The 25,519-nt window shown below is 39.8% G+C and overlaps 1 protein-coding gene across 1 annotated transcript in view; it reads left to right on the forward strand.

Annotated features, from left to right (window-relative positions):
* The window catches only part of LOC122019585 (cycloartenol synthase 2-like), a 125,464-nt gene that overhangs the window by 8,242 nt on the left and 91,703 nt on the right, over positions 1–25,519 (forward strand). The window lies entirely within an intron of this gene.

The following is a 25,519-nucleotide window of genomic DNA, read 5'->3' on the forward strand; positions in this document are numbered from 1 at the left end:
TAAAAAAAAAAATATATTATATGTAGTAGTGTAAATTGACCTAATATAATCCCTCACACTTTAATCCTTCTCGTAAACCGATCGAAAGAACTCTTTTTTATTTCTTTCCCCTTTTTAGTTCTTAAAAAATGATGAAAGATATGTTGGTAGAATCATTTTTCAATAGTTGGAAGGTTTGGTTTCTTTTTCTTTTTACTTTTACAATTATTAGTTTAGAGTATTTTTCTTTCAAAATTAGCAGAAAATTTCTAGAGTTGCTTAATAGATGAAAATGAGTTTTTTGTCACTATTAATTTTGTAGACTATCCAACCGAAGAAGATAGAGTAAGCTTTTAGTTTGAGTCTTTGTGTTTTTCTCTACTTTATGATAATACTAAGAATTATACTAATCTATTATAAGAAACCTTCATTAAGGTGAGGTACTATGGATTCATATGCTTACTAAATGTTTAAATAAATGTCTCACAAAATTGCAACATAAGCAAAAGTGTATGTGATATTCCTTTGAATTGTTTGTTGAGTTTTTAGGTTAACCATGTCTCCTAAGTAAATGTTCAGGTCTTAAAATAGAGAGCTAAAGATTGAAGAAATAATTCAATGTCAAGCTAGAAATATCAATAAGAACTTTGTTTAAAAAAAACAGTTGGAAAACATTTTTAGGTTAATATGGAACTAAAAGAATATGAATGCACATTATAATTTAGAAACCTTTTTGTTTAAAAAAATTAGACTCAGGTCCAAAACTTATTAGGATCAACCCTACTTACCTCCATCAGTTATATAGCCAATGGAATGAAAACTCATGGATTGACATATGAGTGAGATGGTGCTTGTAGGCTGGCCACACAAAGGGTGGTAGGGCACTAGGAGTGACAACCATTGGATTATACCTCAGGCACTGTCGGGTTATTGGTCAAGTCTCACCTTCTACGTGAGTTGTCAGAGGCTGTCGAGCCATTGATCAGGTAAGCGCAAGTTGTCGGAGGTTGAGTCAAGTAGCAGACTGTCGCAACTGGCTTCCTGAGTCTGAATGGGAAATCGTTGGATGAATGCCTAGTGCTCGGGAGCGTAGACTCCAAGTGAACATCTTGAGTCCAAAAGGGACAAAGTTGGATGAACACTAAGTGCTTGGGAGCACAATTCCATAGTGACCTTCACAAGTTTGAATGGAATGTTGTTGGACAAACTGTAAGTGCTCGAGAAAGGAGATTAGTGAGTTGGGAGTGCTCAAGAAAGGAGACTGGCGGGTCGGGAAGTGAGGTAGGGTGCTCAGGAGTAACTCCGCATACCATCATATATCCCTCCTCTAAGTCGGACTGAGGAGCGAAAGTTCGATCGAAGTATTGGGTTGAAGAAGATTAGCTTGACAAGGATTCCTCTACATGAGAAAGTTGCTAGATCGAATAAATTAGGCTAGGGAAAAAGTGCTTTCAAGACATGTTGGGCTATGGGGAGGTAGTTAAAGCTGGACGAGAAACCCTGGATACCATCACATGTTTCTCCTCCAAGTCGGACTGAGGAGTTTGTTGGACCCCGTGGGTGTTTTGATGTGATCATGTTTAGGTTAGGTTCTGCTTGTTATTTGATCCCTGTGTCTAAGTGTACAAGAACTTAAGGGCACAGGAAGTTGAGCGGAAGATGCAGCTAGTGAGAAGGACGACACGGGAAGGGAGCCGACGGGCTCAGTGCGTCTGAAGGATGCAAGAGCTGCGGAAGAGTACACCAGTGGACGAGAAGAACGTGCGCGGCGTTCGAGGGACGAGAAGTCGAGTCGGAAGCCTGCTCGAGGAGAAGGTCAGAAATTAGGTTTGGGTGAGCCCTGTTTCAGTTGGCTGCAATTACCCAAGCAATCGGAGCTTCGGAAGGAGTAAACAAGTCAAAAGGAGCTGGAAAAGCTAGCTGGAGGCACCTTCAACGAAGTGCTAAAGGCGCCTGCGCTGCCTGCAGGTTTGGAGGCGCCTCCATTAACTTGAAGGCATCTCAGACCTGTCCGAGGCGCCTTCAAGGGCATTGGAGGCACCTCAGACCCAGTCTAGTGACCGTTTGCGAAGCAGATAAAGCTTTATCCGGTCAAACTCAATAGAGGCACCCTCAACCCTCTTGGAGGTACCTTCGACACACGAGATAGACTTTCCAGGAGCTATATAAAGGCCCCTGGAGCTAGGAATTAATCAATCAACTCAGTATTCAATTCCTAGCAATAGTTTAGAGCTTTTAGTGTGTAAAAGGCTTCTCCACCTTCAGAGAAGGAGATCTTTCTGAGCTTTTTCATCGCCTTGCATTAACAACCCCCTGAGTTATAACCAAGCTAAATTCTCTGTCTCCTCTTTATTTCTGTTAGTTTATTTCTTTATTATTATTGCATTTTTTGAGTTGAAAGAAATGAGGAGGGTATTTTTATTGTGCAGTCAATTCACCCTCCTCTTGTCGGCCCCGCTGCACCAACAAGTGGTATCAGAGCCAGAACACCTCAGAAGGATTAACCACCGACTGAAACACAAAGATCAAGATGATGGCCGAAGCTAACATCTATCCAGCAGCATTCAAGGGGGAGTTTGCTTTCTGGAAGCAACAAATGGAGGTATATCTTAACGCAGACTCTGATACTTTTTTAATAATGAAATTTGGTTACGAAGGACCAAAGACAACGAATAGAGAAGACATTCAACAACACCTCTGGACCAATAAGCAACGTGATGAGTTTATGGTAAACGCTCGGGCTGAATTTCACCTCATAAGCGTACTACCAAATGAAGAGCTTGATAGGGTTGGCGACTACCAAAGTACAAAAGAACTTTGGGAAAAGGTCTTAAAGCTCCACGAAGAACCAAGAGAAGCCGACTCCTCGATGGATACTCAACCGTCAGAAGAGTCCGAGATCGAGGAAACTGTAGGGTTAGCCCCAACAGCCGAATTCCATCCCGAGGACACAGAAAGCTCATCCCAGATAAGCATCGATGAAGGGGGAGAGTCTTCGGAAAAGACAACTCAACAGGGGGAGAATCAATGACCGACAAGATAAGTCAGGTATGGTCTCCTCCTCCTGATCAATTGGTTAAGTCAATCAAAACGTTGTTGTACGATTTTTATGAATTACAAAATATTTTGTCAAAAGAATTTTGCAAATTAGAACCATCATCGAAAGATTTTTTCGAATTAGAAAATATAGTGTCAAAAGAATTTTGCAAATCAGAATATTCCTGTCAATAAGAAAAATTATTAACTAATAATGAGTTAAAAATAGCCTGTCAATTAAAGGATTTTGACAAACTAACAATAGAAAATATACTACAATTTTCTGCATGTTCAAATTTCCCTACTTTAGATTTGAGTAATTATGATAAACTAAAATGAAAATTTAAATATCATAGTGAAAAAAAATTAGAGCATTTGATCTAAATTAAAACTATAGACTTAGTATTTTCAGCGAAAAAATTAGACGTTAAAATTTCTTTTTGAGGCTTTGTCTAAGGAAGTGATTGTTGCTCTAATAACCAAGAAAGCCTAGTGCCTCGCCACGACCTGGAAGCCAAAATATCGAAATAAAATGTTTAATTAACTTTCGGGTAAAAACATTAAAATTAGAATTAAATAATACTTTAAAAAAAATTTCAAACATCTTTTTTAAAATTCTTCAAAAATATTTTTTTTCTCTTAAGAAAAATGTTTGTTACTTAAAAAAAAAATCTCAAATAACATTTTTTTAAGTTAAAATTTCTTCTGAAGTTAGAAATGCGTATTTATCTTTTTCTCAAAAAATTGTCTTACCTAAGTTTTACTTAGAAAATTTTTAAAAATGATTTTTTTTCTTAGAAATCATTTTGAAAATACTGCACTTGGATTTTAAAAATCATTTTTTTTATTTGAATTTTTTTTTTACTTGATAATTATTACCCCATTTTTTTTGTTGTGATCAAAGGGGGAGAAAGATAGGTACAAGTTTAGGGGGAATTTTTAATATGTTTTACTTAAAAATTATTTTTAACTTGTGTTGCAAATTCTATTGTAATCCTTATGCTTGAACTGTTAGTTTAGTAATTTCTATAAATTACTGTTTATCTATTTTGTTTCCCTAACTTAAATTTGGGTTGATACACATCAAAAAGGGGGAGATTGTTGGACCCCGTGGGTGTTTTAATATGATCAACCAAGTTAGGTTAGGTCATGCTTGTTATTTGATCTCTGTGTCTAAGTGTGCAGGAACTTAGGAGCGCAGAAAGTCGAGTGGAAGACATAGCTAGTAAGAAGGACGACACAAGAAGGGAGTCGACGGGCTCGGTGCGTCCGAAGGACGCAAGAGCTGCGGAAGAGTACACCGGTAGACGAGAAGAATGTGCGCGGTGTTTGAGGGACGAGAAGCTGGGTCGGAAGCCTGCTCGAGGAGAAGGCTGGAAATTGGGTTCGGGTGAGTCCTATTTCGGTTGGCCATAATCACCCAAGCAATCGGAGCTTCGGAAGGAGTAAACAAGTCAAAAGGAGCTGGAAAAGCTAGCTAGAGGCGCCTTCAACGAAGTGCTGAAGGTGCATGTGCTGCCTGCAGGCTTGAAGGCGCCTCCATTAACTTGAAGGCACCTTAGACCTGTCCGAGGCACCTTCAAGGACATTAGAGGCACCTCAGACCCAGTCTAGTGACCGTTTGTGAAGCGGATAAAGCTTTATCCGGTCAACCTCAATGGAGGTGCCCTCAACCCTCTTGGAAGCGCCTTTGACACTCGAGATAGACTTTTCAAGAGCTATATAAAGGCCCCTAGAGGTAGGAATTAATCAATCAACTCAGTATTCAATTCCTAGCAATAGTTTAGAGCTTTCAGTGTGTAAAATGTTAGGACCTTCAGATGCGGCTAGGGAGGGGGGGTGTGAATAGCCGACCCCAAATTCTCGTTTCTTCCTACAATTTGAGTTAGCGCAGCGGAAATAAATGATAGAAACGAAACAGGAGAATATCAAACCTCAAACGTGAAGATATAACGAGGTTCGGAGAAGATACTCCTACTCCTCGGCGTGTCCGTAAGGTAGACGAATCCTATCAATCCGTCGGTGGATGAGACCCCAAAAAACCGGCTAATGAAAACTTCTTCTGGGTGGAGAAACCTCGCCACAATTTCTCTTGCAACAGCAAGATCAGAGTACAAGAGATACTGCAAGAAGCCAAGAACAATATGAATGTAAAAACACTAGTTTGCTTGCCTTCTCGTCGACTGTTGATGAAGCAGCAACTTCACGGATGCCAACCACAGCAGCAACTGATCAGTTGGAAACCCAGCCGAGGGAAGCTAACATGAAGCTTCAGCAGTAGAGAGCTCAACAAAGCTCAGATCGCAAGGAGGAAGAAGAAGAAGAAGAAGAATTTTTCTGTAGAGGCCCTCCACCTCGTTATATAACTTGAACCTGCGAAGAAGACAGAAATCTAACCGTTGTGTCTCAACGGCTAGGCCTGGACCGATCAGGCTATGGCCTGATCGGTCCAGGAAATCCCTGATCGGTCTGTGGACCGATCAGGCCCTAGTCTGATCGGTCCCCAAATCGATCCCAACTCTTCACAGTGAGGTGGTTGCAGAGCCCTGATCGGTCTGTGGACCGATCAGGCCATAAGTGGAACGGTCCACAGACCGATCCCCCTATTGATCCCCTATTGTTCTCTTCTTACTGATCGGTCACCAAACCGATCAGATAACCCACAGAGAGCTACTGTGTGGTTATTGATCGGTCACAAGACCGATCAGATAACTAAGGTATCACTGGATCGGTCGACAGACCGATCCAGACAGCCAAAGTATCACTGGATCGGTTAACAGACTGATCCAATGCACTGTTGGTTTTAGAGCTTCCCAGCCCTAAACCCTAACGTCTTCCTGGTCCAGAGAACGAGCTACCGAGCCCTCTCTGACCTAGTCTGGAGAACGAGCTACCGAGCCCTCTCCGACTTCCACGTCCGGTCCAGAGAACGAGCTACCGAGCCCTCTCTGACCTAGTCCAGAGAACGAGCTACCGAGCCCTCTCCAACTTCGTCAGGTTCAGAGACCGAGCTACCGAGCCCTCTCTGACCTAGTCCAGAGAACGAGCTACCGAGCCCTCTCCAACTTCGTCCGGTCCAGAGAACGAGCTTCCGAGCCCTCTCTGACCTAGTCCGGAGAACGAGCTACCGAGCCCTCTCCGACTCCATCCATTCCAGAGAACGAGCTACCGAGCCCTCTCTGACCTAGTCCGGAGAACGAGCTACCGAGCCCTCTCCGACTCCATCCAGTCCAGAGAACGAGCTACCGAGCCCTCTCTGACCTCCCATGCCAAGCTTCCATACTTGGACTTTTCCCGTGCCAAGCTCCCTGCTTGGACTTTTCCCGTGCCAAGCTCCCTGCTTGGACTTTTCCGTGCCAAGTCTCCATACTTGGACTTTTCCCGTGCCAAGCTCCCTGCTTGGACTTTTCCGTGCCAAGTCTCCATACTTGGACTTTTCCCGTGCCAAGCTCCCTGCTTGGACTTTTCCGTGCCAAGTCTCTATACTTGGACTTTTCCCGTGCCAAGCTCCCTGCTTGGACCTTTCCGTGCCAAGTCTCCATACTTGGACTTTATCCCGAATCAGGTCAACTCAAGTCGGGTCAACCTGGTCAACCTTGACCAAAGGTTGCACCCACAATACCCCAAGTTCCTATTCTTGTCAAACATCAAAATATACCTCGAGTCAGGTCAACTCGAGTCGGGTCACCCAGGTCAACCTTGACCTAAGGTTGCACCAACAATCTCCCCATTTTTGATGTTTGACAAAAACCATAATCAAGTTAGGTTAACCCGATAACCTAACTTAGGTTTTCCAATAGTTCTCCAATGTTCTTCCTTGAACATTCTCTGAACATTCTCCCCAAACTCCAATGTTCTTCCTTGAACATTCTCTGGACATTCTCCCCCTTTTTGACACACATCAAAAAGGAGTGAATCAAGGTCAAAAGTTTCTTCCTAATGAAAGTCCCATACCTTTCATTGAAACCCTTAATTCCCCCCTTGATACTAAAATCAACAATCAACTCAGTGATAATCCCATATCACTCATCCTCAGAAATCTTGACGAGTAAAAACTCCCCCTAAAAGTCAACTCCCCCTTGACCAATAGGTAAAATTCCCCCTAAAGGTCAACTCCTCCTTGACCATTGCACCAACAATGTCTTGGAGAGTTTCAACCCTTTAGAAATCTAAAACACCAACTTCCATAGCTGAAATTTCAGACAACAGTCGAAAATCAGCATTTTGGCACGCTCTGATCGGTCACCAGACCGATCAGGACTCCACTAGAACAGTCACCAGACTGATCCACACTGCCCCTAGATCGGTCCAGTGACCGATCCAGACTTCCCTGGACCGATCAGGATCTCCTCTGATCGGTCCACGACTCTCTGATAAGGATTTCTGATTTTTCTCCCGAAATTCAGAAACCCCTAAAAAGTTACAGAAAATTCCAAAAATTGTAAAATTTTGAGAATACATTCCTCATAACATATATTATCATGGAAAAATAGTTTTCTATGAAAATAACTTCCATTTTTTAATCTTGATACAAAGTTCGAAATACTTTGAAATAGCTCAAGGTTAATCCATCTTTATATCACCTTGCTCAATGATGAATGCTATCACTAGAAAAGCTTCATCAAGGTTTTTTAAATCAATTTTGAAATGATCTTAAACCATTCAATTTAGGACCACAAGCTTAGGGCTAAATGTACATGACTTGTACACAAGTTTTCCCTATGATCCTCAAATTCGAATTAGGCTCATCTAGGTACAAGAACTATGCACCTTGATCCTAACTCATAATCCTAATATCTCACACACATCTAAGGTGTATCAAACACATCCAAGTCAATTTTGATGTGAGATATGGGTTTAGGTCATCTTAAGCTAAGTTCTCATGCATTTTCTAAACAACAATTAGATCTCCATATCAAATTATGTTTTTATCCTTAAATCAATTTAATTGATCATAAATGCAAGAGATGATGACATGACATAAAATAATATCATAAGTGGAAATATGTGCCAATGTCATGATGTCATGGCATAAAGTATGAAACTTAAATAAGGCATGACATATAACTAACCTAAGCATTATCATGACATTTCTAATGATAATAAATATGATGTCATGACATGGCATATGGCAAACAATGTATGGCAAATAACATATAAAGGTATAGAAAATACCTAATTCTAGCCTTAGTTGCCATTTTTGATAATTTTGATCATTTTACCATAAATTCTATATTCCTAAGTGTAATAGACCTAAAATCATAAACTAAAGATTTTTAGATCACTATGTGCCAATTAGATTGAACTTAGAAAACTCCTCAAATGTGGTTGGCACATCCTAATCACCTTAGGAATAATTTTTAATTTCATTTTCAAGGCTTGATTACACCTTGAAAATTCCTAAAATGCCACCTTTTGCCGTGAGTAGGTTAACTACCTATCCAATTAAGGTTGGCACACTCTAAACCATCTAGCGTGAAGGAATCACGTTCCTAGGAACCTAATACCTATTTGAGCTCATTGGGTTCACTAAATATTCACTAGGGATGACTTCCCTAGCAATCCTCCTAATGACCCTCCTAGGCTTTAAAGTCTTGGTCATTTGAGACTCATCAAGATCAACTCTAGGGGTGACTCCCCTTGTGACCTTGGTGATGGTTTTCTTAGCCCTAGGTCTTGTTCCATAATCGAATGGAACATTATGATAAGCGGGCTTGACCACTTGAGACTTAGGTTTGTGACCCAAACCTCTCATGTCCTTGGGCTTTGATTTTTGACCCTTAGATCCTAGAGTTGACTTCTCCAAATTCTTAAGAGCCTTTTCTAAAGTGTCAAGTCTTGACCTCAAGACTTGATTTCCTTCTTTAATACCTCAAGCTTTAATTTTCCATTTTTCTTTGAGGTATTCCTAGGCATATGTCTAGTTGTTTTGGGATTCCTAACTAGGTTTTCCTTAACCTTAGATGAGTTAACTCTAGGGTTGACATTTCTAGCATTGTCCTTATCTAGGCTAACATGTTTGGCACCTAAGGACATGTATCGGTTTCTATGGTTATCATGCTTATCACTATTGACAATTGCAATAAAACTACTAGCATGTGTCTTATTAGAATTGCAAGAATGTGCCTTAAAGGATACCTTAGGGTTTGCCTTAGCTCCCCCTATAGATGTGCTTGGTCTCTTGTCCTTGTGAGGTTGCCTCCCCCTTGGACATTGACTCCTATAATGTCCCCTTTGCTTGCATTGGAAGCACACCACGTGCTCCTTGCCCTTGCATATCGGGACTCCGGCTTCCTTGACTTTTGGTGCCGGTGGAGTCTTCCTAATCCTCTTTGGACATTTACTTTTGTAATGCCCATATTCCCTACACTCAAAGCACATTATATGTAATTTACTTGAAATTAAGTTGCTTGAGTTACCTAGGGTTGAGGATGGATATAAGAGCTCTCCTTCATCCCTTCCGGAGGTAGAGGCTTCTTCTTCTTGCTCCAGTCTTGAAGAAGAACTCTCCTCCTCTTCTTCCTTAGATGTTGAGTAGCCCTCAACTTCTAATTCCATACCTCCATGATGTGAGCTACTTGGCTCACTTGACTCATCTTCATGACTTGAATTGGAGCTCTCCTCATGGAACTTAGCCAAGTTGTTCCACAACTCCTTGGCATTGTTGTATCCACCTATCTTACACAAGATATCATTAGGTAATAAAAATTCAAAGATTTTCGTTACCTCGTCGTTGATTATGGATTGGTGGATTTGTTTCTTCATCCACTTCTTCTTCTCGAGAGGTTCTCCTTCTTTATCCACCGGAGGAATAAAACATACTTGTACACAATTCCAATTTACTAGGTTAGTCATAAGAAAATACTTCATTCTTACCTTCCAATACGCGAAGTCGTCGCGATCGTAGAAGAGTGGAATCGTGACGTCTTCTCCAAGTTGATCCATTCTCTAGCTTGTGCTCCCCCGGGTGTTAATCCGACGAAGAGCGACCTCGCTCTGATACCACTTGTTAGGACCTTCGGATGCGGCTAAAGAGGGGGGGTGTGAATAGCCGACCCCAAATTCTCGTTTCTTCCTACAATTTGAGTTAGCGCAGCGGAAATAAAAGATAGAAACGAAACGGGAGAATATCAAACCTCAAACGCGACGATATAACGAGGTTCCGAGATGATACTCCTACTCCTCGGCGTGTCCGTAAGGTGGACGAATCCTATCAATCCGTCGGTGGATGAGACCCCGGAAAATCGACTAATGAAAACTCCTTCTGGGTGGAGAAACCTCGCCACAATTTCTCTTGCAACAGCAAGATCAGAGTACAAGAAATACAGCAAGAAGCCAAGAACAATATGAATGTAAAAACACTGGTTTGCTTGCCTTCTCGTCGACTGTTGATGAAGCAGCAACTTCACGGATGCCAACCACAGCAACAACTGATCAGTTGGAAACCCAGCCGAGGGAAGCTCACACGAAGCTTCAGCAGTAGAGAGCTCAACAAAGCTCAGATCGCAAGGAGGAAGAAGAAGAAGAAGAAGAATTTTTCTGTAGAGGCCCTCCACCTCGTTATATAACTTGAACCTGCGAAGAAGACAGAAATCTAGCCGTTATGTCTCAACGGCTAGGCCTGGACCGATCAGGCTATGACCTGATCGGTCCAGGAAATCCCTGATCGGTCTGTGGACCGATCAGACCCTAGTCTGATCGGTCCCCAGACCGATCCCAACTCTTCATAGTGAGGTGGTTGCAGAGCCCTGATCGGTCTATGGACCGATCAGGCCATAGGTGGATCGGTCCACAGACCGATCCCCCTATTGATCCCCTATTGTTCTCTTCTTACTGATCGGTCACCAGACCGATCAGATAACCCACAGAGAGCTACTGTGTGGTTACTGATCGGTCACGAGACCGATCAGATAACTAAGGTATCACTGGATCGGTCGACAGACCGATCCAGACAGCCAAAGTATCACTAGATCGGTCAAAAGACCGATCCAATACCTTTGTTGGTTTTAGAGCTTCCCAGCCCTAAACCCTAACGTCTTCCTGGTCCAGAGAACGAGCTACCGAGCCCTCTCTGACCTAGTCCGGAGAACGAGCTACCGAGCCCTCTCCGACTTCCACGTCCGGTCCAGAGAACGAGCTACCGAGCCCTCTCTGACCTAGTCCAGAGAATGAGCTACCGAGCCCTCTCCAACTTCATCCGGTCCAGAGACCGAGCTACCGAGCCCTCTCTGACCTAGTCTGGAGAACGAGCTACCGAGCCCTCTCTGACCTAGTCCAGAGAACGAGCTTCCGAGCCCTCTCCGACTCCATCCAGTCCAGAGAACGAGCTACCGAGCCCTCTCTGACCTAGTCCGGAGAACGAGCTACCGAGCCCTCTCCGACTCCATCCAGTCCAGAGAACAAGCTACCGAGCCCTCTCTGACCTCCCATGCCAAACTTCCATACTTGAACTTTTCCCCGTGCCTACCTCGCTGCTTGGACTTTTCCCGTGCCAAGCTCCCTGCTTGGACTTTTCCGTGCCAAGTCTCCATACTTGGACTTTTCCCGTGCCAAGCTTCCTGCTTGGACCTTTCCGTGCCAAGTCTCCATACTTGGACTTTATCCCGAATCAGGTCAACTCAAGTCGGGTCAACCAGGTCAACCTTGACCAAAGGTTGCACCCACAATACCCCAAGTTCCTATTCTTGTCAAACATCAAAATATAACTTCTCCATTCTTGTCAAACATCAAAATATACCTCGAGTCAGGTCAACTCGAGTCAGGTCACCCAGGTCAACCTTGACCTAAGGTTGCACTAACATAAAAGACTTCTCCTCCTTCAGAGAAGGAGATCTTTCTGAGCTTTTTCATCGCCTTGGATTAACAACCCCTTGGGTTGTAACCAAGTTAAATTCTCTGTCTCCTCTTTATTTCGCTTAGTTTATTTCTTTATTATTATTGCATTTTTTGAGTTGAAAGAAATGAGAAGGGTATTTTTATTATGCAAGCAATTCCCCCCCCCCCCCCCCTCTTATCGGTCCCGCTGCACCAACTGAGTTGAGTCAAATGAAGTTCGATTAAGCATGTGGTAGCGACAACTGCCATCAAGTACTTGTCAGAGATTGTGGTTGGAGAAGATCCCCTCGACATAGTAGGAGTGTATGTTTAGGAGTTGTTGTAACCGAGAAGGATGGAGAGGTCAGGAGAGCAAATGGAGCCTGTAGAAGGCATTGGCCCACGTAAGATTGTAAAAGAGAGCGACAATAAGATCGAGTTTACCCGAACTACATCATAGGGTTCCCCCTTCAAGTTGGATGAGATGGTAGGAAGATACTAAGATTGAGTCTTGATTTCCTTATCAGGTAGAGAAATTATCTTAGTCGGACGGGCTCATTCGGTTGCATCGATGATAATGTCTAGAATACTAGAAGTCCAATTAGTCAAGACCGAGAAGAGTAGCTTGATCCCTCAGTCATGGGAATAAATAAGAAAATTAAGAAGACTAGAAATCCAATAAATCTTGATTGGGGAGAGGAGCTCAATCCCACGATTGTAGGTATATAAAAATATTGAGAAGGCCTAAAGTCTGATAAATTCTGGCCAGGAATAATTTTTGGTGCAATCATTCTTGTGTCAAGGTTGATCAGTTTGACTAAACTTGGGTCGACTTTAGCTTGGATTTTGATGTTTGACAATATGTGAGAAAGAAGTCGATAGGTCAAGGAGGATCAGATACTTGAATTGGAAAGTCCAATAGGAGTTGGCCCATGGAGGACCAAACATTTGGTGAACGAAAATCCAATAGGAAGTTAGCAAGGAAAAAGTTCAAGTGGGACATGGAGGACTAAACACCTAATGATCAGAAGCCTAATGGAAAGTTGGCAAGGGAAGAGTCCAAGTGAGTTATAGAGGATCATACACTTGATGATCGGAAGTCTAATGGAGAGTTGATAAAGGAAAAATTCTAAGTAGATCACAGATGACTAGACACTTGGTGATTGGAAGTCCAATGAAGAGTTAGCAAGAGGGAAATCTACGTGGGTCATTGAAGACCGGCCATTTTATATAAGATGAAAAAGTCCAAGTGGGTTAAAGGTTGACTGAACACTTAGTGAAGAAGCCCTGACATGTCAAGGTTGACTAAATGCTAGGCAACAGAAAGTTCCAACATGTCACAGATGTTAGGATGTTGTGCAAAGGAGCCCTAAACTCAAAATCTAAGTTTAGGGTTAGACAATTGATTATCCCAAAGAAATTGATTGATTCAATTGATTGAGGGTTTATTTCAGGAGCACAGTGGAGTTCTAAATCAATTGAAGCAATCGATTGAGCTTAAGGCAATCGATTGGGTAGTATGTTCTCAGAGAACAAAAGCTTGTTGAATCAATTGGCTTAATTGATTCAGTCTTTTCAATCAATTAGGCTAATTGATTGGTAGTATTTTTTCTATGAAGTGAAAACTTATGAATCAATAAGGTAATAGATTGGATGCTATTCTCTCCATGAATAGAAAGTTTTGGAATCGATTGGCTCAATCGATTGGAATTTATCGATCAATTGGTTGGGAAAAAAGAGCCTTTTGGGGGATTTGAATGGTTGGATCTGACGTGACAATCGGTTGGGGCTAAGGCCAATCAATTGGGGGGGTATTTCCCAACCCGAAAGAAACCTTAAAAAAGGGGTTTTATGAAGTTTTGAAGTGGTCGATTATTGAGGTTTTAGATATAAGTGTTGTTATATTTTCCAATCATCAATAAGCTAACCAAAGCAAGAAAAGAACAAGTAAAATAAGGTTCCTTATTGTAAACCCATGTTCAATTTCTTTTATATTTTTGTTTGCATTTCTTGTTGTATTCTCAGTACTCAAGCTTGAAAGAGCTTCTCCACCTCTAGAAGATTTTTGAGAAGGAAGAAGTTTTTAATGGAGCTGTGAGGAATGAACCATTGGATTAGTCACCTCAAGGAAATGGATATTAAGTAAAATCCAAGTGTAGTGCATGTGACATCCAAGTTTGAATTGAAGATCCATTATGCATTCTACAACGAGCACAAAGTGACTATGAGAAGCGATCAAAGTTATTCACCCCTCTAGCTTATACAAGTCCTAACAAGTAGGAAGAAATTTTTAGTGGAGCTGTGTGTGAGGAATGAACTCTTGGATTAGTCACCTCAAGGAAGTGAATATCAAGTAAAATCTAAGCATAGTTCATGTGATGTCCAAGTTTGAATTGAAGATCCATTGCCCCCAGGGCGTAGCGCAGATGGTGGGCACATGACATCTCTGGCGTAATGACCAGGGGTCGATTCTCAAGAACTGACTACTTTGCGTTTACCCCACCATGCGCCTATAGCCTGTGTACCTGCATATACCTCCCTCCATATCCGTGGGGCCGACACTAGGGGGACCGCTAAAGTAGCGGATCTACCTTTTTGAATTGAAGATTCATTGTGCATTCAATGATTAGCACAAAGAGACTACGAGAAGTGATCAAAGTTATTCACCCCTCTAGCTCATACAAGTCCTAACAAGTGGTATCAGAGTAAGGTCGCTCTTCACTAGACTAATCGCTAGAAGAAGAGCTAGTGGAAGAAGAAGAAGTTGAGATTTTGAGCCTTAAATTTCAACAAGTCAAGAACTAATCATCAAAAGAGCTCAACTTCATAATGGAGTCTTGGGATAGATTCTGACATGACATCTGAGCACCTCTACTTTTCATATTAGGAGGCTTCGATCTTTGGAAACCAAGAATGGAGAATTTCTTAATGATGGATATAGAGCAATGATTTGCTATAATAGAAGGATTTGAAGCTCCCAAAGATAAAAAGAGGGGACTTTTTCGGAAGAGCAAATGGACCGAGGAGTAAGTGAATAGATTGGAGGCTAATGATAAGGTAACCAAAATTTTGGTTAATTTATTGCCTAACACTATCTTGTGCAAAATAGGTGAATATCAATATGCCAATGAGCTATGGGGCAAGTTAACCAAGCTCCATGAAAATCTATCGGTGACACGAAATGAAGACGAGCCTAAGGAGGGAGATTCGTCGACACTAGAGCATGATGACTTGGATGTTGAGAGGTGCTCAACATCCAAGGAAGAAATTGAGGAAGTATCCAACTCAAGGATTGAGAGGGAGAGCTCATTGACACCAACACGAGAAGAAGTCTCTACTTCCAGAACCAATGAGAAAGAATGTATCATTTCTACGAGCAAAGGTATAATAATTTCGATTGTTAAAAATAAAAATCATATCATCTATTTTGAGTGTAGGGAGAAAGGATACTATAAGAGTAAGTATCCCAAATTGATGAAAAGAAGGTTCAATGACACCTAAGGTGAAGAATAAATCAAAAGAGACCAGAACCTTGATACGAAAGGGCAAAGATCATATTGTGTGCTTCTTATGCAATCACAAGAGACATTATCAAAATAAATGTCCAAAGAGGAGGTCCTCAAGTAAGAACAAGGTAGAAAGTTCAAATCAAGGGGAAGCTTCTAAAAACAAAACTAAGGTACCATTAGTTAATGGTATTACTTTATATCATAATAACAAGCCTGCTAGAAATAAGTTTTATGATTTTAGTTCTTATTATCATGAAAGTAGAAAGTATGATAAGTCTAAGGAAAATTATAAATCATATCATGCTAGAACAACCTTACCTAAGTGTTGGGAATATAATCAAAGCCCCACGTTGGAAATTTATAGAAAAGATCATCGGTTTAAAAGATGAAGATATCTCCATTGGCGTGAGACTTTTTAAGTAGAATCCAAAAACTAAAATCATGAGGGATTTGGCTCAAAGTGGATAATATCATATCATTGTGGAGATATGTGAATTCTTTTGAATCCAACAAGGTCATGGTCCAAACTGGATTCCATGTGGGATGACCTTGAATGAACTTGAGGGAAGGTCCGAAGTAGGTCCAAAGTGACCAAATGCTTGCAGGGAGGCCCAAAGTAGGTTAAAAGTGACCGGATACTTACAAGAAGTCTTAGAGTAGGTCAAGAATGACTGGATGCTTGTGAAAAGACTCAGACCATGAGAGTAATGATGGTCCTTCATTTGAGAAGAGGATTATTGGTAATACAATAAAAGTCCCACATTGAAAATTCATGGAAAAGATCATAGGTTTAAAAGATGAAGATATCTTCATTGGTATGAGGTCTTTTGAGTATAACCCAAAAATAAAAATTATGAGAGCTTAGGCCCAAAGTAAACAATATCATATCATTGTGAAGATGAATTCTTTTGGACCCAACACTAAGGATAGGAAGGTATAAAATAATTTAGGCAAGAACCCTAAAAATGTCCAAGGCAATAATTAAAAAAAAATCAAAGTTTTAGGATTTAAAGATTGAAAATCAAGTTTTGAGTTCACAACTTAAAAATAGGAAATACCCTAGAGAAAATGACAAATAATGTCAAAGAGTCCAAGAAACAAAACCTAGGTTTAGGAAGACGTCGAGCGGCGTAGTCGAGTCAAGAAGTTGGCCACTCCACTTGGGAAGCTATGGACACATCCACTTGAGTCATTGCAGCTGAGAATGAGGCCAAGAAACCATTGAATGGCTGAGTGTTGAACGATAGCATTTGAACATGTAGACAGAGTTGAAGTAACGAGACTGAGGTCGTGCGACCTAGATAAAGGACTGAGGTGGCGCTATGTGGTCGTGTGACTGAGCTAGATGAATGAAGCACTAAGGCTGGGTAGCCTAGCTAGAGGTATGAGATATAAGGTAGTGCAGTCAATTTAAAGCAGGGTTGTGTGTCTAAAGCTCAAAGCAAGGTCACGTGACCAATGTATACCCAACTATAAAATTTGGGAGAGATGACTATTCACTGTCAATGGCAAAGAGAGATGGCTTGATCCTAGCCAAACGATAGGGAGAGGTGGCTTGATCCTAGCTCGAAGGTTGGAGAGATGACTAAATCATGGCTGGAAGGCTAAGAAAGGTAGGTCGTATGATTAGGCTATCGGGAGAGAAGATACCCAATGTCGGTCAAAAAGCCCTCAAGGTAACTAGATCCTGATAAAATGGACAAGAGAGGCAACTTGATCTTGATCAGACTAATGGGAGAGGCAACTCGTTCCTGATAGAATGGTTGGCAAAGACCACTCAATCTCCACAAGACAACCTAGAGAGATGTCTCGATCTCGATCTATTGACTAAGAGAGATGGTTTGATCTTGACCGAATGACTGAGAGAGAATATTAGATCCTAGCTAAAGTGATGCAGGAGAATTTGTTTGATTTTTTTTTAATTATTATTAGTAAATTATTTTTGTAATTTTTTGATTTTTTTTGGTATTTTAGGTATTTTCTATATTTTGTATTTTAGGATTTTTAGTTTATTTAGAATTTTTAGGATTTGGTTAGGATTTTTTTCTTTCTATTAAAATTTTCCTTTTTGTTAAGATTTTTCCTTTTTTGCATGTCTTAGAGTTTTTGGTCTATATAAGAGTCTGTTTAATTGATGTCTAGAGGAGGGTTTTTGGTTTAATATTTTTGACAGTGTTGTTATTTTCCTATTTTTTAGTATTCCTCTTTGAATCAATAGGTTTTAGAAGATTATTTTCAATGTTCGTGTGCAAATCAACGGATTCAATAGCTTGCAAAATAATCGTTATCCAGTCTGACATCAATTGGTATTAGAGTTTAAGATCTCATGGATGGTCATCATGGTCGAGATTGTGGGCGTATTAGGCAAGTTCCGGCTAAGGAAGCCTCACAACATGAATATAGCATCCAAGATGAGATTCAAGATCTACACAGATAAATCACAAAGTTAACCCAACGTCTAGTGACCAAGAATATAAATATCATAAATTCCTTTATTTCCCTTTTGAAAAATCTTTATTTTCCCATTGAGAAGAGATGTTGAAGTGCAAATTTTTTTTGAGAGTTTCAAGATCAATCACCCATTACCTACAACTTCGAGATAACGTTAGCTCTACAGCGCCTCTACATCCCCCTTCCTCCCATAGTGGTGGAGACAACCATTATTGGTGTAGGGAACATCAAACGATCGAACCTAAGTTTTGATTATGACAAAGGTCCAAAGTTAAGGTAACTTATTGTATAACAAGTGTGAATGAGCTTGCAAGAAAGTCCTAAATTATCTTAGGCAAAAGTCCTAGTGGACTCTAGGCAAGTGGAAAGTCCTAGCTATGGTTAGACATGAAGTCTTGATCCGGGGGATTGGACGAAGTCTTGGTAGGTCGAGCACTTTGGGTGAAATCCTAAAGTCGGGAACTCTAGGTGAAAATCCTAGTGGTTGCAGTCCAGGTGGAAGTCTGGATAGGTTGTGGAGCGGGCGTTCAGCATGAGGATCTGAAATTTCATACGCTAAGCAAAAATCCAGACAGTCTGGAGGACCGATCTGGCAAAAAGGTAATTTCTCCTGGGAGGAGTAGGTGAGGATGCATTCCCTGTTGAGGGAACAATAGGTGTCGGTTTGACCTAGGGTTTCTAAGAAATATGAAAGTCAGAACTGGATAGTCTAGAGGCTGTCAAATAATTTAGTATTCATATTTTATTATGCTAACTTTATTTTGAAGGATATATTTTGTTTGTGGATTAATATGCCTTGCAGGAAGGGAGATGCACAAGGAAAATGCTCGGATGAACAGTGTCCGAGGCACCTCTGAGAATGTTGGAGGCGCATCGGGTGCCTTAGCCCAAGCTTCGTGTGGAAGGGAGCTGAAAGTGCATTCTAGGCGCTTAAAGGGGCCTTGAACCAGGGATGGAAGGCACCTTCCAGGAGCTTGAAGGCACCTTCGAATGGATGAAGTTCGTAGAAAGCAGAGATTATCGGTACCGCAGATTTGGGAATAAGAATCCGAGCTGGAGGCGCGCTCAAGGAGGTTGAAGGTGCCTTCAACAACTCATAAAAGGCTAGTTCAATTAGAGAGCAAAACACACTTCATTTTCTCAATCTTTCTCCTACGTGCTGCTCCAAGAATAATTCTGTTGCTCCACAATGCGACTCTGACGATCGAGAGACGCAACTCCGGCGATCAAGCGATGTGACTTCGATAACCGAAAGCGCAACTCTCCAGATCCTGAAGTTGTTGGTATACTTTACTTGTTGCAAAATTGTACTTTAATATTTTTGTAATATTCGAACTGATAGTGAATTTCTCAACAAAATCCATCAACGATCACGACACTTGGAGTAGGGGTCGTCAAAGGCTCCGAACCAAGTAAAAACAAACTTGTTAGCATTATATTTTTTTTCGTTTATTCTTGCTCTTCTGCTGCGTTTTACTCAATTGTGTTTTCCAAAAAAAAATGTGAAAAAAAACCAAGAGTGTTATTCACCCCCCCCCCCCTCTAGCGTGCATTGATCCTACAATTGCTATCAGAGCAAGGTCGCTTCGAATCAGTGAAACCACCATTTAAGCAAATTTTATTGTTATGTTTTACTTAACTTTGAACCGTTTTGCCATAATAAAAAAAAAGGAGGAGATTATTGGTGCGGGAAGCATTCGACAATCGAACCTGGGTTTTGATTATGTCAAAGGGTCTAAAGTTAAGTTGTTTTGTGATCTAACAAGTTTGAATGAGCTTGCAGGAAAGTCCTAATTGTTCTTAGGCAAAAATCCTAGTCGATTCTAGGCAGGTGGAAACCCCTAGGGGTGGTAACCCTAGGTGATGAAAAGTCCTAACTATGGTTAAGAAGGTGGAAAATCCTAGGGGGTGGTAACCCTAGGTCCTAGGGGGTGGTAACCCTAGGCGAAAAGTCTTGGCGGGTCGAGAGTTTCAGTAAAAATCCTAGAGTCGGGGACTCTAGATTGAAATCCTAGTGTTGCGAACCGGGTGGAAGTCTGGACAGGTCGTGGAGCGGACGTCCAGCATGAAGACCAGAAGCTTCGGACGCTGAGCAAAAGTTCAGTTGGTCTGGACTCTAGATTGTTTTTAGTTTACTTCTATATTTCGCTGCGTATTTAAGAAATGAAAGTAAAAGCCACAAGCGTTATTCCCCCCCCCCCCCCCCCCTGCCACTCAATCAATTAATCCATTAATTTAAACTAAAATTAATCAATTAACATAATTCGAACTCAAACTAAAATTAATCAATGAACCTAATTCAAACTCAATCAATTAATCAATTAACTCAAACTAAAATTAATCAATTAAACTAAACTAAAATTAATCAATCAACCCAATTTAAACTTAATCGGTGAATCAATAAATCTAAATCAAACTCAATTAATTAACTCAAATTAAAATCAATCAATTAATCAAACTTAAAGTTAATTAAAAATTAACTTAAATCGAACTTAAGTGAAACACAATCAACCATCTCACTATCACCCATAGGTATAACATGATTGACAACCTAAATTGGGTGAGATGGAGAATAGGGGTTGAACTCAATCAATCTATCTTGCAATATAATCCTTTTAAATTGGATCCAAATCAAATACTTTATGTGTAGGAACATAATGATTTGGACCAATGGATGTTGGATAGTGGATGCTCCAGACACATGACTGGACACCGATTGAAGTTCACCAACTAAAATTCAAAAACCTAGGGTCAGTTGTGTTCGACCACGACGAAACACTTAAAGTAATCGGAATAGGTAACATCGAACTGAGTTCCAATTTTGTTATTCGAAAAGTTCTATTAGTTGATAAATTTAATTTTAACTTACTTAGCATAAGTCAACTGTGTGACTCTAGATACTTATTAGTATTTTCAAATTCTGAGTGCTTAAGTAAGAATGTCAAAAATCCTGAAATCAAATTTAAGGGAATTAGGAAAAAGAATATCTACACAATTAACCTAGCAACTTTCTCAATCAAGTGTCTTTTGACATAATAAGAGGAAATTAAATTGTGGCACAGAAGCTTGGGTCACACTCATATTAGACTCATTTTAAAAATGAGTCAAAGTGGCTTAGTTAGAGGTCTACCCAAATTAAAAAATTTAGAAAATATAATTTGTAATGCTTGTCAACAAGGTAAACAAACTAAGTCAATCCACAAGTCAACAAATCTGAATCGAACTAAATCAATACTTGAGCTCCTACACTTAGACATGTTTGATTCACATAGAGTCAAGTCACTAAGCAGAAACCAATACTGCTTAGTCATAATTGGTGATTACTCAAGATTTACTTGGATAAAATTTTTAAAAACCAAAGATAAAACCCTTGAAATCTTTAAGACTTTTTGCAAGTTAACAAAAAATGAAAAAGATACCAAAATCAAAAGAATTAGAAGTGACCATGGAGGGGAATTTAAAAATTATAGGTTTAACAAATTTTATCAAACCAAAGGATACAATCATGAATTTTCATATCCTAGAACCACCCAACAAAATAGTCTAGTAGAACGAAAAAATAGAACATTACAAGAGGCCGCTAGAACCATATTAAACGAATATAACTTAAGTAATCAATTTTAGGCCGAAGTAATAAATATGACATGTTATATTCAAAATCAAATATTAATCAACAAATTTCAAAATAAAACTCTGAATGAAATATACTACAACAAAATTCCTAACTTAAATTATCTAAAAATATTTGGGTGTAAAGTCCACATACTAAATACTAAAGATTATTTAGGTAACTTTACATCAAAAAGAATAGGAATCTTTTTAGGGTACTTCACAACCAGTAGGGCCTATAAAGTTTATAACAAAAATACCCTAAAAGTTGAAGAAACAATGAATGCAATTTTTGATGAAGAAAATAACCTACCTGACTTAATCAAATTATAAGAAATACAGAAGATGATGAAGTTAGACCTGAACCAAGAGAATCACAAGAACAAATTATTGACCCTAACACAAGATCTTCTAGAATAAGTTCTAATCACACATCTGATCAAATTTTGGGTGATCCAATTCTAGGAGTTTGAACTCGATCATCATATAGAAACATAAATCAAATAGCTCTAATTTCCAAAATCAAACCCAAGACTATAGAAGAAGTCCTACCTGAGCCATACTGGATAACTGCGATGCAAGAGGAGCTAGCTCAATTTGAAAGAAACCAAGTCTAGGAACTTGTACCTAAACCCACAAGGAAATCCATAATTGACATTAAGTGGGTATTCAGAAATAAACTAGATGATAAAGGTAAAATAGTAAGAAACAAGGCTAGACTAGTAGCAAAAGGGTTCAGCCAAGTAGAAGGATTAGATTATGATGAAACCTATGCACCTGTCGCTAGACTTGAATTTATCAGGATGTTGCTAGCCTATGCAACACATAAAAAATTTGAATTATACCAAATGAATGTAAAATCTGCATTCCTAAATGGGTTCATCAAAGAAGTTTATGAAAATCAACCCTTAGGATTTGAGGATTTAGACCACCGAAACCATGTCTTTAGGTTAAAGAAAGCCTTATGGACTAAAATAAGCACCTAGAGACTGGTATGAACGATTATCGACCTACCTGATATCCAAGGGATTTAACCAAGGTTCAATAGATCAAACATTATTTGTTAAAACTTTAGAAAAAGATATTTTTACAACTCAAATTTATGTAGATGATATAATTTTTGACCTAGCCAATACTAAATTTTTAAAAGAATTTACTAAATTAATGAAAAATGAATTTGAAATGAGCATAGTAGGAAAACTTAATTTTTTCTAAGGTCTATAAATAAAACAAACAAATGAAGGAATTTATGTTTTTCAAATAAAATATGTAAAAGAATTAATTAAAAAGTTTGGAATGACAAATTCTAAATATATAAATATGGCTATGACAACTAATGTTAAAATTAACTTTGATTTAAAAGGAAAACTAGTAGACTTAAAATATTATAGAAGTGCAATAGGAAGTCTACTATACCCAACTGCAACTTGACCTGATATTTTATTTGCAATAGGTATGTGTGCTAGGTACCAATCTTGTGCAAAAGAATCACATTTAACTAATGTAAAAAGAATACTTAGATATATTAAGGGAACCCTAAGTGTAGGACTTTGCTACCCTAGGACTAGTACGTTTGACTTAGTTGGATACTCTGACTCAGACTATGCTGGGTGCAAACTAGATAAAAAAGTACAAGTAGAAGCTGTCAATTTCTAGGTTAGTGCCTAGTAAGCTGGTCAAATAGAAATCAACACTGTGTTGCCTTATCCACTACTGAAGCAGAGTACATAGCCATGAGAGAATGTGCATCTCAATTACTATGGACGATACACACTTTAAAAGATTATCAATTAGAATATAAAAAATATAAAAATTTTAATTGATAACATAAGTTCAGTAAATTTAACTAAAAATCTAATACACCACTCAATGACTAAACACATAGAAGTCAAACATCATTTTTGTCACGCCCCGGAGGAGTCCCTGTCCGAGAAAATTTCGACAGCATCTCCCCTGTACGGCGGACAATTTGAAACTTTTCTACATCCTCAATACCTCAGCCACATGCGGCTAGAATAATAACATGTAAATAAATAAACATTCACCACGCAGTATTATCATATTCAGCCTCTGGCTGACACAACCACGCAGTTTAATAATTAACAACTACATCAATATACCAAGACTCGAAAAAAACAACCCTACTCAACTACACTCGTAAAACTCAAATCCGATGAACTCACCTCTTCTGCCGACCAGGCAGGCATGTAGTAGGATAAATCCAAATCATACCAAAAATCCATCGACATCACAAAATCCATACAATGTCTATACCATATCCAAATCCTCAAATAGAATAAGTCCAACACAGTCTAAATAAGAAACCAAAAGACAAATACAGCTTGGGGTCTGCAGGGGACTAACGACTGGAGCTCTCTCCTGATAGCATCAACCTGAAAAATAACAACAATGGAGGCGGGGTGAGTCCAACACTCAGCAGGTACAACTGATATACAAAGTAGGGAAACAACACCTAGCACTAATCATGCGTACAGTCTCCTGATAAGAAAGATAAGAAAAAATGCATCTGAAGTAAACAAGAGAATACTGTACTAACCAGGTCCTGAGTATAAGGTCAAACAGTCCGAGGGATAAGGAAATTCTGTATTCATGTCAAACATAGGTAACCAAACAATATGCAGTATATAAATGCAGCAAACACAAACACAAGCAATAAATGCATCATGCATATGATGCCAATGATGCGTCCTGGTCACCCCTGACGCCAGTCGATCATCTCACATAATAGTGAGACCGAGTGGGTAGGGCTGTGACAACCGTGCACTCTGTCGTCACTACTCCTGATGAGTGACCGAGTGGACGGGATGCTGTCGGAGTACATCTATCCTCCTACCCCAAATCATAAATGGGGGAGCGCAATGCTCTCAACTCCCGGTACACGATGACGAGGAGGAATCCCTGCCGGATAACACGTTGTGTCACACTACCCATGAGTGGACCAACGGTGCCTAACAGAGTCCCTGCTGCAACACACTCTGCCTGAATCGACCACTAACCCATGAGTGGTGGTGTGTGCAGATCCATATAACTGGCGATGTGCTCAACAATAATGGAGCGGACTATCGCACAGCATGCAATCATGCAAATGGTGCATGGCACTATCCACAGAATATCCTGACCTAGTCCATATATATATAAAAGTGCATCATAGGTCAACGAATCAAATCAAATCAATGGTGCACAGAAGGTATAAAACCTAGGTCCTGAACATGGTGAAGCATGGTATATCACTACCCCCTATAAGCATGTATAAACAAATAAAGTATACATGGGATGTAAATCAAGCAATCAATCAATCATGTATCAGATATTGGGTAGTGAATAACCGAAACAAATAAAGGACATAATTAATGCAACTTGTTAAATTCACTACTATGTATATCAAATGACATAAGTCAAAAGTACCCGCCTCCAATAGAAATGTCCAAATCCGACATCGAGATACTCGTCTCGCGTCAAAGTCCTGTATCAATCAATGTGAAATTTTATTTAGCTAAAATCCAAAGAAATGGCTAAATAAAATCCTCAAGCATAAATTAGGGTAAACCCTAATCAACCTAACCATCTAGTATAATTCACCCACAACCAAAATAATCATACCTAACCAATATCAAGTTCAAAATATGAACTATAAGTTATCATATATCAAAACGTACCTAAAATCACCCATAATAAATTACATTTATGTAACAATTTGTACCTATAACAACATGTATCAAGAACGTGCCAACTCAACCACACTCCAAACCCTTACATTAGGGTTGCTGGACCAAAGATTCTGTTGGAGACAAAGGTTGCTGCTCAAGCAGGAAACTCCACCGACTGTCCAAGCAAGAATCAAGATCTGTGATCAGCCACAGAAAATCAAACCACAACCCTAATTCCCAAACCAACCTGAGCACTTACGTAATTTTCCTCTTTTCAACGATGGCAGCAGATCCAATCAAATGGTGGGTGGTGACATTAGGTCAAGTTGTTGCCCAACAAATCAACATTTCTAAAATCAGACACCTAACATAGTTAAATGCCTAAATCCACAATAAATTCCTCAACTAAATAAGATTAAATCAATGTTTACCCTAAACTTGTGTCGGTAGCTT

This window comes from Zingiber officinale, chromosome 9A, assembly GCF_018446385.1.
Source record: "Zingiber officinale cultivar Zhangliang chromosome 9A, Zo_v1.1, whole genome shotgun sequence".
Classification (NCBI taxonomy): Eukaryota; Viridiplantae; Streptophyta; class Magnoliopsida; order Zingiberales; family Zingiberaceae; genus Zingiber; species Zingiber officinale.